This window comes from Tympanuchus pallidicinctus, unplaced genomic scaffold (genome assembly GCF_026119805.1).
Source record: "Tympanuchus pallidicinctus isolate F22 unplaced genomic scaffold, pur_lepc_1.0 scaffold4, whole genome shotgun sequence".
Taxonomy (NCBI): Eukaryota; Metazoa; Chordata; class Aves; order Galliformes; family Phasianidae; genus Tympanuchus; species Tympanuchus pallidicinctus.
Window position 1 is genome coordinate 14,953,623 of NW_026294758.1, and position 13,750 is coordinate 14,967,372.

Genomic DNA, 13,750 nt, shown 5'->3' on the forward strand with positions numbered 1-13,750 from the left:
TTCTAGCCATGTAGTGACACTAGTCAAGTTTTCTAATGAATTTTTAATTTCTTTCTTCTCATAAGGATGTAACATTGCTCATGCATATTAAATCATATACACGAGTCATTTTCTCACCAAATTTGCATAAAATAGCTACATGCTAATGGGGCTTACTATATATGGCACAGCAAATATGCCCTTGCAGGTTTTCTGCAATCAATCTCCTGTATTTCATTAGTAGCTAGACAGAGGTATGCCTTGAAAAGGGAAAAGTAAAACTATTGTGTAAAGACTGGGAACTTCCAACACTGATGATGATTCCTATGCAATGACTAGAACCCAATCTAGAATTAGAATTTGCAGATAAAGGAAAATAAAGTTAAAAATAAATAACGTGCACTTAAATGGCCTTCCTGAAAGCAGCCAAGTCCTGCTAATAACCACCAGGCAGTTCACTGAGACTTTTAAATCAAGCACTGAATATGAGGCTTAACATAATTTGCTCATGATCTTAATTTTGCAGTGCTTGATCTATCTTTTAACAGATTAGTGTAAAGCCACCAAAATCTTGCCAGCTCCTCACTGTTTCTCGATATAAGCCAAGGATGCTATTCTCTTTTTACTGTTTACACCTTCTATCCATGCTAACCATCTCTTTTTTGATGCCCCAATAAAATGAAATTATACATATTGAACTATATTCAAATTGATGGCAATTGATCAAAATAAGAATGGCAACACAGTTGCAATATTATTAATCCAAATAGAAATGTCGCATCTAATGAAGGAAACTTTGTTCTCTCTCTTTCTGGAATATTCTTGTACATGATGCAAAATAAAAAAAAAAAAGGACCGGTTAAAAATAAATGCATACTTTGCCCTACAGTTATTTTGTATTAGTCTTGATAAATAATTAATTAATGCATAATATATTATTTAGATGCAATAGTCTTAAGGATTTGAGTGGCATTTCAACTACAATTATAGTAATTTATTTATCAGTGAAAAATTTACATAATCACACTTCAAAATCCAGTGGACTGGAGAGATATCAGAAAGACACCCAGGAACGTGCCTAACAATTTTGGGCATTAGATTAAGTTAACAATGTAGTGATGTGCAAGATAGCTAGCATCACTATATTTGAAGAATTATTTTTAAATGATGAATATGTAAATATTGTTTTTCTTTTTAGTCTTATTTTATGAAAAGGCAACTTTTACACACAGAATAGGAAGTAGAATATAAAATATGATCCTACTAGAGTGGGTGTGAATTTAAACATAAATTACAATCAAATCCTGAAGTCTCTCTTTGTAAACTATCAGAAGGAATATTAAACATATTCGTACAATGCCATCACACAATGTCATATGATTCTTTATAGTTACAGTGAGCTGTCCCGCTGGCCACTAGTGTTGAAGAACAACACAGGGAAGAAATACAAGTTTTCTATCTCACCAATGCAGACAGACAGGTGGCAGAGTAACTCATGCCAGTTAATTGCCAAGAAGCTCCTCCCAGTCAAACGGGGCAAAGCGCACAGTTTCTATGGGGTGCAGCCAGCTCACTTGATAGCAATGCACATGCACTTGCAGACCACAGGTCATCAAGATTTGAATGCATATTCACCCACATGTAAACACAAACAAGTTGGACTATGCCAACTGTGTCCATGCAAATGCTGCTGAAGTGACAAGAGGATCCACGTTGCTGTTATAGGAGTCTAATTTACTTGAGAATTATGGGCAATATATATATATAATATTCATTATAAAACTAATCATAAAACTAATATTTCCCAGCAAAATACTTACACATGCTTGTAAATACAGGTACCTCAGAAAACTCTCACTACTCTACAGAGCAGTACTCAGCTGGGCCTATATAGTGTAGTCAATAGCAGCCAACTATAAACATAGAGAAGGAGGTTTTGCTGCTGTTTTGAAGGAAGTATTTAATGCAGAAAAGGAAGCACAGAATTAGCTCAGGCTATATCGTCATGAGGTTGTACTTTTCTATGTATCTGTAGAGAATTGTGAGATGCCACATCCGCAATTAATTGTTGAGACAAAGAGCTAAAAACAGTAATTCACGATTTATATAATTTTATGCTTTCTAATATAACACAACAGTTGCTGAGCCAGACAGGTAAGAAAGAACTGCACTTGTGCTTTCTATCCTTGCTGTGTAGGCTTTCCACTACATACTCCACCTGTCTCATGCAAGGTTATTGCGTTAGATTCCAGTAACGTTAACCCTTCACTGTTATTCTCAGGATTATACTACTTTATAGCCCTCCAAATCTTCTTTCCTAAAGACAACATTCCAAACGGCAAAGAACGTGGAGCATTTCTCATGTTGTGTCCCTTTCAGAGCACTCGCCAGCACACGCTACCCATCAGATTTTACTAACTGCTGCAGGAACTGAACAAACTGCCAACGAAGCACCTGCACCTGGAGGAACGCGACTGTTTGCGCCCTGAACTCAACACACTCTGTGATTATTTGCCGTTTAAAGGCAAAACCTTTCAGAAATACCTCTCTGAAGTGCAGGCCAGGTGGGAAAAAAAAAAATAATCAAAGGTGAGAGAGGTTAGAGGTGCGCGGTGTCATTAGCTGCGCTCAGCAGGAGTCCTCCCTAATCCTGTCTGGGACTTAGAAGAAGTTTAAACGCCCGTACAAGATGCCATTAGCTGCCTTCAGCCACTCCTAACACTCCCCCTCCCCTCTCCCTGTCTGCCCCGCGAGGCGCGCTCAGCGCGCCGCCGGCTCCTCAGGGGGCAGCACCCCGCTCGGGCGCAGCCCCTCACTGCCACCACCCGCCCCGCCCCGCCGGGCGCGGCGGCCTCCCGGGGAGTGCCAATCAGTGAACGGGAGGGGGAAAGGGGCGTGGCAAATGGCCGCGGCCGCTCCCGGCAGGCCCCGCGACCCCGCGGCAGCCATCTTGGCGGGGGGTGGTTGTGGGGGTGGGGCTGCGGGTCCTTCTTAGCTCCCGGCAACGGCGCCTGTGTGAGGTTGTGGTCTCGCACTGGTCACACTGTGCGTCGTGCCGTGTGTTAGAGGAGAAGCTTCGAGAGCAGAATGGACTGCCAGGCGACCAGGCTCCTGTGCACCTTGGAGTGCACAATCCATGACTGTGGTGCACGTTTTTGACACTGAAACAAACTTTTGGAACCTGCGTGCTGTTGTCTAGAGCCATTGGGGACGGGAGAACAACTCTGCCCTGCTGGGGCTGGCAGCAAGGCCCGGCACCACAGCTACCAGCTGGGTTGCTCGACTTGGAGCCAAGCTAGTGTCCGTCTATCCATCCATCCATGCACACAGCACCGCCCAGATGTCCTGCCTGCGCTCCTTGCTCCTCATGCTGTGCTTTCATGCAGGGCGCAGGCGATCGTGTTTAAGACAGGCACTCTAATAAGCCATGCCTAAGTCCTTTTTGCATTGTGTGAAGTGGTGTGAATCCCTTGTGCGCTAGGCACATATAATAGAAAACCATCACCAAAGTGAGGGAATGTAGTGAAAGCAGAGGGAACTGGAAGCATTTCTTCGGTACCTAGATTCCACAGAGGAATCCACAGACTCCTCTGACACTCCTCTGACACCTGCAGATTCACAGTTCCCAACACTTTGTGAATGTCTGCCTTATTTCTTCTAAATATTCAAGAGGAGATCTTTCCCTACACCCAAATCAGAAGAAGCGACCCGTGTAATATGGAGCACACTTATTACCATTTTGTCAGTCCCACGCTGGTGAGCTGCACTAGTTGCAGAAGACAAGCTTGTTTACACAGTTTGTTTTCTTAATTACACAAGAAGCAGTTTTGTCACTTCTCAGGAAGCGATTAGTGAGCTCCACACATTGAACTGGAGTTTCCTCATAAGAAATTTAAAATGTTTATGTGGCTAGAATAGCTAGTAAATTAATTCATTGTTTTTCCTCACTTCTTTTTGTATTTCATGCACTGTGAGTTGTAGCAATGATATTAGTTCTAGTGTGGGAAAATATTATAATTGAGATCTGGTAAGTTATTTGCAGACTTCAAGTTTTTCTTTACACTGTGATGACATTTAGTACAGCCCCAGTGAGGAAAACAATGCTGCCATTCATGTCTCTAGACTTAGATTTCAATCGACTTAAGCGGGCACAATGAAACTTGGTCATTCACTGGTTACCCATATTGTGTTCTCAAATTTTCTCTCAGCAAAAGTATAATGACCCAGTATTGTGCGGTTGCATAGACAAGGGCTCCGAACAAGAGACACTAGTTTTGTCTGACGGTGTGAGAAAGTCGTGAAGGGATCTTTTCTTCCAGATGGTGTTAAATTCAGCTGCCTTTTTAACATTGGCCTTGCACAGCAATCTGCTGCTCCCTTTTCACAGAGAATAAGCCTGGGTCCCTGCTAGTTAACATGCATACTCACGCAACCTGCAACTTCACTCCAACTGTTTTACAATGCACTGGTATGCTAAATAAACTTGATCTGGACTCTCCCGGTGATAAAACTAGCCTTCAAAGGACTGCTGGGCAAATATTTACATCTTTTTTAATATATTATTTTTAATTACTTTTTTTTAAAAAAAAAAAAAAAAATTCCTTTGAATGTGAAGCTGTATATTGTTTGATTTCCTCCTCCATCCCCCCTTTCCCCTCCTAGTTTTCAGGAAACAGCACTTTACACATAGATGATCCTATAAAACATTATTTGCTGCGTGAGCCAATTAAAGCACGCCACCACGTTTACACGTCAGAAGTTAGATGCACGGGACAAAAGGGAGCACAGACGGGGCATGTTGCTTCTCAGGCAGCGAAGGAGTAACGATAATAATAGCGATAGCAGCCCAAATATTTTTTATTGAGCAGAAATCACGTAACGGGATGAGGGTATGAAACAAGTTGGTATGATAGTGGCCAGCTTACGAGTGCAACGTTGATATTTTTCAATGGTGTTTTCATCTCTAAAAATACACCAAAGACCGGGACGCCAGGGAAAGCCCGAGTCAATCGGCACTGCCAAATGGCTAAGCAAACAGTGGGCTTCCCCAGGAAAACAGCTATTGCCTTAATTGAAGCTCTTTGAGAAAGAAAGCCTTCGTACTTTGTAATGTAAATGTTAATAGTAGTAAACAATGGCCCTAGGTAAATAGCTCCCCTAGACACGGGGTGAATGGGAGGCGTGCGGGCCGCTCGCTGAAAGCCGGGCGGTGTCAATAAACGGGGCGCTGCGGTACGGCTCGGGCACGCGCGGAGCGGGGTCTGCGCCAAGAGCCTGGCGGAGCCCTGGGGGCAGGAAGCCCCGGGGCCGGAAAGTCCCGCGCTAAGGGCAGAGTGAGAAAATTCTATCTTAAATCCACAGCTCTAAACGCGCTTGCGGGCCCTCCGCCGCCTTCCCCTGCGAGCGAGTAACTCGCGTTGTATGGCCTGATCCCATTCCAACGTAGGTATGTGTGACCGCTCCTCGTGCGCGGTGGCCCTTCAAGTGGTGCAGCCCTCCGAGCCCCGCTTTCATCTCCCTGACTGATCAGCCCTGCGGACGTTCGGTTCATCACTCAACACGCATCTGGGAAGAGATTTAGGTCAAGTCCAAAGGAAAATGGTACCCTTCAAAAATTACTCCCGCTCGATTGCTGCTATAATTACAAGGACCGACAGCACCCTAACTCTTGCTCATTACCCCCACTTCTTCCCTCTTGCTCTGCCGTTCACCCACAGCCATCTGCACCCCTCCGCGCCCCTCGTCCCCCGCGGAAGTTCCGCGCTCCCCCGCGCCCCCCTCCCCGCGGCGCTGTCCGTCAGCGGCCGCCAGGGCACGGCGCTGTCACTTGTCCCGAGCGTGGGAACGGGAGCGCCCAGCCGTTCACAGCTCCTGCGCGCCGGTTAACGGAATCAATTAGGCAGGACAGACCCTCGGCCGCCCCGCCCCGCCCCTTCCCTACCCTCTACCCCCTCCCCCCCCCCTTCTGTTTTGTCAGGTCTATATACGTCCTAATTATTTCGGGTTGGGATGCCAGAGCTGTTTCCCGGATAGATCTGATCATCCTTAAACAAAAAGAGAGGAGGCGCACACGTGGGTTGGGGAGTAAATGTCACTTTCATTTCCATTGCTGGGCGCGGAGTAAGACACAGAACATTTTTTAACACTTTGACAAGGGGGGAGGCAATCTCGTCTCCATCATGTCTTTCTGCTTCAGTAGCTTCCTCAAGGAAACCTTCTCGGAACAGAGAAGCATCTGTGCTGGTGTTTTGAATAGAAGAATAAAAATCGGCCATCACTTTTTTCATCTTTGTGCAGCTCTACCGCGTTCTTACTAGGTATAAATTATTAAGCTTGCCTACACTGCAGCGCAAACTTTCTGAAAGCCTGCTCTGGCATTGTTCAGAAGAGACCCTGGTGCTTTGTCTTGTATGCATGCAGACAGGTCTGCGGTTGTTTTCCTCCCTGCTCCGTCCACACTGTACCATCACCACCACTGTCACCTTCATCACCACCAGCTGCTAGAATATTTTTGAGGCTATCTCACCGCAATGCATCATTCTGGAAAATGAAGCTCAGCATTTCCAAACATCTTTCTGATACATATGCATATATAGGTGTGTGTGTATATGTGTCTTCTCAATTAAGCATTTACTGGCCTGGGTCCTTGTTTTTCCATTTGTGCCAGGTCAGCAGTCACACAAGCATTGTTTTCCACCAGCAGCCATCCATCCCGTGACATCTGACAGCTTCGCATTTTGGGATAAGTGATAAGCACGCCATGTAGCACCCTCCGCTCCCACCTCCAGCTGTAAAAGCATTCAGTGCAATGAGCGTTCTTGGCCTGTCTCGGGTTTTACTGTCTCTTGCAGCAGTCTCTCATTTTCACACGCTGTACGATGATTTTGAAGGAGTTTTTACTTTCGGTTATCTAGCTTTATGAAGACTAAAACACTCATACAGCTAGATAACCAAAGATAACAACTCGCTTCCCTCAAAGCTTTATTATTATTATTGTTAATAATAATAATTTTCCTTGCTAGAATCCTGGCTAACAGCCATGCTGTCTCCTCCAGGAGTACCAGTCCTGCTTTAAAATTCCATCCTTTCATGCAGCTGTACCCTGGTTTGTGTGCAGACAGTAACATCCAAAGGAGATCCATCACCTTTAAAGTTTATTCCCAACTTTTCCTTCCAGCCACTGATTCCTGACAGCATAACTCAAGGTCCATCTGCTCCCCCCAGAAAACAACATCAAAGATGAAGGTGCGCTGGCTGCATTAGGAGTGAGAAGCATCCATCCCACTGCAGGTCTCTCTGTGCGTTGTAAGTCACTCCACTCTCACAAAACTCTCCTTAGCCTCTGTGAAGATGAAAAGCCATCAGTAATTTCCAGCACTGTGTAAGGAAGCCAAAAAAAAAAAAAAAAAAAAAAAATCCCATTTCGGTAGAAAGTGACGTGAGGACACAGCTTCCGATCCCTTATGCATGACAGAGAGCTTTTGGCCAAATGGTGGCAGCTTGGTGGCAAACATCTTATGTGTGTGCGTGTTTTGGGAGGGGAGCTCCTTGCTTTCCCGGGGCTGGGGAGAAGTAGGCGCGTTCTGGCCGGCGTGCTGCTGCCCCCGGCCTGAAAGAAGGAGATAAGGGCCATCATTGGAGGGCTCCCGGTGCCACGGCGCGGGCCGGCCCGGCGAGGTCAGAGGTCCTGGACCGCGGGAGAGCAAGGTAATGATGATGTCATGAGAAACCTCGAGCACACGTGGCCGAGAGACGCGGCGGCCGCCGAGCGGAGCGCGGCCTCCGCCAGCCCCGGCCTCCGGCGCAGCCTCCGCCGCCGCCCCGGCCGCGGGCAGCGCCGCCGCCGCCGCCGCCGCCGTGCCTTCCTGCGGGGCGGGAGATCTGCCCCTGCGGGCAGAGGAAGGCGCTCTCGGGGCCGGGGCTGTCCCCGCCCGCCTCTCCCTGCAGGGCTGGCAGCGGGGACGGAGTGTGACTGCACTGGCAATTGCCGCGGCCGCCGAGCGCCGCTCGCCCATGGCTTCCCGCTGGCGGTGCGCGCCCACAGGGCTCGGTGCTCTCGCCAGGATGGCTCTGCAGCGCGTCCGTAGGAGGCTGCGAGCCCGGCTCCGTGCATCTGCACCTCCTGTCCTCCCATTCTCTGTGTGTGTCCGCGTTAGAATGCAGCGCAGGTAAACGCCACAGCAATGCTCATCAGAAGCCGTGCATTCTTCGGCCAAAAGCCTCCGTAAAAGCGCGGCTTTATCGCTCGTGTTTATGAACCCCATACGTGGAGTGCGGACATTCGTGTTGCATAACGCGTGGGGCCGATGGGACACCTCCTTCCCAACTGCAAAGGCTTTAGGACCTAAATCTCTCGATTCCCCCTCCCCCACACCAAAAAGGACATTATAATTTGAATTATTTAACACTGTAACTCGTATAGAATTTTCCTAAGTCTTAAGTGCAAACATTAAAGGTCTCCCGAGTGTACATGGTACAGTGAATCTTCTCACCGAGATCTGCACTATTTGCTGTTGGAATTAATAAATGCAGTTCAGGAGCTTGTGCATGCTGCACTGGGAATGGGATGCCCATCGGAAATTTCAGCACAGGCAGAATATGGACTGCCCCACAATTCTAAGGAAGGAGGGCTTAAAATCCTCTCCTAAGAGGAGAAGCATATCCCTGCATATCCTGCTCTGTCTTCCCTTAGCATTATAGAGGATATATCAACCCACACTTCAATCAGTTTGTAAATCTACTTATGTTTACTCATGTTGTTGGTTTTAAGGTGAAAATTTTCAATGCATGGAGATAAATCTAAGTTCTTGTAGCTCTGTTGTGAGTGCATGGTCTGTTTACGTTACAAATGTCTATGTGCTGGTGCATGTATAGGGAAACCACATACACAAGTGTCAGTCTATCCGCATGAATGCACACGTATGTTTTCATGTTAAAATACACAGACAGGGCTGTGTGGTTGCACTGTGAAATGGCACAGTACCAGCTGCCTCATTCTTTATCATAAGGTGACATTACAAAACCATGAAAATGGAAAAGCAATTTCCTTTATCAGACAAGGCCCAAGAAGTAGCAGATATGCATTGTGAAGGCGCCAAGCCCTGAATTCAGTGTTTACATTACTAACGAAGTCTCTCATCAGTGCTTTCGTATTCTCAGCCTCTGAGTTTGGGTTTTATTTGTTTGTTTGTTTGTATATTTCTGTGATGCCCATCAGATGTCTCGGTAAAGGTGTCACTGCAAATTGCCACTAATGTAGGAGAGAGCAAGGAGCTGATTGCACAGAGTGGTCAGGGTTCCTACTGGGCTGTGTTACTCTTCCTCTGCTTCTTCATTATCTCTCAGGCTGCTCAGTCACAAGTGGGACTTCTGGAAGCATATGGTCATTTTGGTGTTAAGTAAAATTCTAAAGAGTTTCTTCTGAACAGATAGAAATGCGTTTGTTGTTGTTGTTTGTTTGTTTGGCAACGTTCAGAGGCAGCAGCATCAGTGATCAGACGTATGTGGATGTGTTGTGCACAGCAGGATTGTGAGCTCGTGCATTGAATTCTTCCAGTGAGAGACATGATGGTTCAGGTGCTCCTTGTGCTGTTGTGTGTAAGTCTATGCTTTTACAGACATGTGTGTGTGTACAATATGTATCAACGCAGACACATAAGTGCATATAAATGCATGCATTTAAAACAAATCACAATGTGACCAGGCGTACAGCTAAATGCAAGGCTAAAAAAATAAAAATAAAATAGCATGTTTCAGAGATGTAAGGTGTACCTTTAAAACATGAAGATCTGTTCTCAGCACCACCTCACTTACTCACACACTGACTGATTTAGTAAATGCAATGCACCCATTGTGAGAGCTTCAGCAGTGAGCCAACGCAATGGCTGTAACCAGCTGTTCTTTAGCTGCAGTACCAAATGAATTCTCTAACTCTCAATCACTTGGCAGGGCCTTGAAATCTACACGTGTGCAGTGAGACTGCACGAAGTATTTGCTTGCTCTGAATGTCACAGAAATGCATTCTGCAGTGGATAGTATACACATCCAGGGCTGCAGCATTTTCCAGCTTGGGAAAAGTTCGTGCAGCCTGCTGCTCTGGAATGACCGTCAGGAGTAACAGCTGCGGTCAACACTACGTGCAATTTTATTCCCAGATAACATAACAGTACAAAGCTTACTTATCCCAAAGGCTTTGTGAAGACGAGCTGCATATTGTGAGACGCCGAACCCAAACGTTTGCTTTTTACTCCCACCTTCCTAATGAACTCCTGCTTATGGCCCGTAGATCAGTATGTGATTGTCATGCTTGTTGTCTAATCTTTTTATAGGTCTCCAGATGGCTGTGACGTAAAGAAGAAGCATCCTGCACGGATTTCTTAAGAATAAACAGTCCCTATTTGACTGAAAAAGGAATGCTCACGACGCTCCAATTAACGCAATCAGAGCCGGGCTTCATGCCGGCACTCCGCCTTCCGCGCAGGAACCACGGGAGGAGGTGCAGTACGGCACAAACCCCATTCCGCACTACAGCCGAGCAGAATTCTCGCGGAGAGGAACCACGACGCGGCAGCTCGCGGCGGGCAGCGCTCCCGCAGCGTCCCACTCCCGCAGCCAGGAGAGCCGCTTCCCATAGAGCTGCCCTTATCGTCCCTCTGGTGACCGCGGTGCCACCGCACCGGCACCCCCGGCGTACTGCTGCTGGCATGCAAGGGGATGTCAGCACGAATCCAAACTGTGCAATAAGAGCAGGCGAACTATCGAGAATACAGCATCTCAGGGAAAAACAAATGAAACACGCACTCGGTCAGTAATCACACACGGAAGCAATGCACGCTGCTAAGCACCACGCGTTTATAAAATCTGTAGGTAACACATAGAGCACCGTCCAGCTTTAATAAGGAAAAACATATTACCGTGTTGTGCCTTGGATGTCATTCCCTGTGCTCAGTGCCCTGAGTCTGCGTTGTTTAAATCTGAAAAATAACCACAAAAGAAGCAAAGGGTCATGATTTAAATACCTTTACTGTTTGGTTCTTGTTCATTAAATGTATGTGAATAGATTGGTGTATAGGTGCTCAGATCTAGATCACTCGTATCTGAGGTGGTTCATTCAACAAGCCCAAAGTTGATTGCCGCTGGCAGGCTCAGCTCTGGGTTAAGCCGGGAGTCAACCAGCCACATTTCTTGCAGATGATCCAGCATAACACGGAACAGATATAAGTGATGTGCTCCAGCATCTGCGGAGTTAAATGTGGCAATAAATATTTACATAAAATAAAAGGAATAATATAAAGACTACAACGATTTGTGTGGACAACTCCGTTTACGGATAAAGCATAGAAAATATTTTGGGCCGCTGAATGGAAGTGGCCAAAACTCCAGGGGCGGGCACGATATTTGCATACTATACTCTGCGGCTCCTTAATGAAGGACGGAGCTCCACCTAGCCTCCAGCCCAGAGCGTGCACAGAGCCTCATCCCGCGCTCCTTCGGATCTTCGGACCGGGAGCACGGGGAAGGCGCTGTCGGCACTGACAGCGTGCCTAGGGAGCGGGGGTAAATAAAAACAGTGAGCCACAAGCTTGCATTGCATCATATCAGCTGCATCAGCTTTAGTTACAAAATAAAAATAATAAGAATAATACTTTTTTAAAAGCATATTATTTCCCATGAAGCGACTGTTTTTCCCGTGTTATGCTGAAGAGATTTCACTCGTTTCATGGTCTTAGAGCGGTTGGCAGGTAGAGGGATGCTACTGTTGTAGGGCCGCATGCAGCGGGCTCGGGGCCGTGCAGAGCATCCAACTCCTCCTCGCCCCGTGCCAGGGATGCACACTCTGCTCTGGTGGCCTTTTGCACACTGCAGGATGCTTCCTCCACGCAGGGGCGGAATGGAGGATTTTCAGACTACGGAGGATAATTCCTCACACGCCTGACATCTCGAGAGTATATATATACATATATGCATATTTAAGTTTATTTAAACATAGCTCGCAGGTAGGCTCCACATAAAGAGTGATACCACGGGCCGAGTTCGCTCCCTGCCAGCAGCACTCCCCATGCCCGCACTGCTCCGAGAACCGCACAAAGCGTTGCCACTGCGGGCAGTTCCCATGCCCCGCGACCAACAGGTCCGGATTCGGGACCCCTCCGCGGTACTCACATCGCTGCGGCTCCGAGGGTGGGGGGGATTCTCCCCCCCGGTTCCGGCGGTAAGGCACACACTAAGATCCCAGCAGGCAAATCTCCATGAATTCACGTCGTTCCTCCATCTGCTTTGAAAGTTCCGCGTAGCTCCACATTGCGGTTCTTGCGACAAATGGCTTTAAAGTAGCTCGGCATCCTCTATCCGGAAAAACGGGAGACGGTCGCAGAAAGTTTTCTAATACCCTTCGCCTCCCCTCTTCCCCCTCCTCCCCCCCCTCTTCTTTTTTTTTTTTTTTTAATATATATTGCCTCTTAAGCCCCGGTGTAGAAAGTGAAGTCCTGCATGAGATGTTCCGCAAGTTTTTTTGGAAGGTTGGCCAAGGTCTAGTCCAGCCCTCTCTGTCGAGAAGGACGTGCTCTGAAATCCAACCGATTTCCCCACAGCTTTTGTTGCCGACGAACTGAAGCCCCATTGTTCACCCATTGCCACGGTCTTTTTTCAGTTCCTGCTCCGCGCTGTGCCTTGCCAGAGATAATGAATTTGCACCAAACCTCTCTTAGTGCCGCTCTGACGGACGGAACAAATTAGAAATGCCTAAAGAAGAGCCGTGGCTTGCGTCTTCCAGGAGAAAAGGGAAGGAGGCGTGCATTTCTTTGGAAACTTACAAATGCAGAGAACGGTGGAGTTTTTTGTAGGTGTCTTCCTCCAGCCACGATCTGAAGAGCGGCTCCTACCGAGTGCTGTTCATGGGCTGCATTGCCCTTTTTGGGTAACTTTTCTTTGAACGAAACAACGGGTCGACAATTGCAAAATAAGCAAATAAATAAATAAAATTAAAATAATAATAATAATAAATCATACCGTTTAAAGAGAAAAAGAAGGGGAAAAAAAATAAAAGAGGGAGAGAGAGCGCCTCTCCCCACTCCAGCTGCCACGCACAGCGCTGCGTGCTCTCCAGCCGGCAGAGCTCTCCCGGCTCCTCCGCTGCTTCCTGCGAGCCAGCGGCGCGCGATCTGCGTGGAAACGCATCGCTTTAGGGCTTAAGGGCGGAAATTTGTGTGCGCGGAGCAGCGCGGAGGGCGGGAGGAGGTGAGGGGCGTCAGAACGGCTCCCCACTGCCCTTTTCGGGGCGGGCCGCTGGCGACCGTGCACGACGCCCGCGATGGCGTGGGGAGGTGGCGGGGGCTGGGGGCGGGCTGACAGCAGGAGGTTCGTGTGTGCCTATCACAGCCCCGCGTGAATGTATGTATGTGTGTATGCATGCCAGCAGGGGACTGCCTCCTCCATCCGCCCAAGTACTTGGGAGACCCCCGGCAGGGCTGCCCCAGAGGTGCGGTGGGACAAAGGGCGCTCTGTGAGGACCGAGAGAGGCCCACGGATGAGCAGGGCGATCCTCGGCCTCTGGAGACGAGCGCGAATTCCGGCCCCGCTCTGTCCCTACATACACGCGTGCTGGCATCCCCCCGTTCGGCCCTTTGAGTTCAAGGGAAGACGCTCGGATGGGGGAAGCAGAGTGCGGTGTATGCAAATCGGAGAGACCGTGCCACGGCGCAGGAAGATGCTCTGACGGCATCACAGCAAATAGACGTTGGGAGAAGAAGGAGGAAGGCTTGGATCCGAATAG

At 47.9% G+C, this 13,750-nt stretch overlaps 1 long non-coding RNA gene across 2 annotated transcripts in view; it reads right to left on the bottom strand.

Annotated features, from left to right (window-relative positions):
* Positions 1 to 12,368, bottom strand: part of LOC128089653 (uncharacterized) — a 39,410-nt gene extending 27,042 nt beyond the window's left edge. The window contains exons 1-2 of one of the 2 annotated variants that reach the window (XR_008210636.1): positions 12,142 to 12,368; positions 10,893 to 10,952 (exon numbers count right to left, since the gene is read on the bottom strand). This is a non-coding gene — a long non-coding RNA (uncharacterized LOC128089653). Of the gene's footprint in view, positions 1 to 10,101; positions 10,953 to 12,141 lie in introns of those variants that run through there. The other variant, XR_008210637.1, reaches the window with a different exon arrangement.
* Positions 12,369 to 13,750: the final 1,382 nt, after the last annotated feature.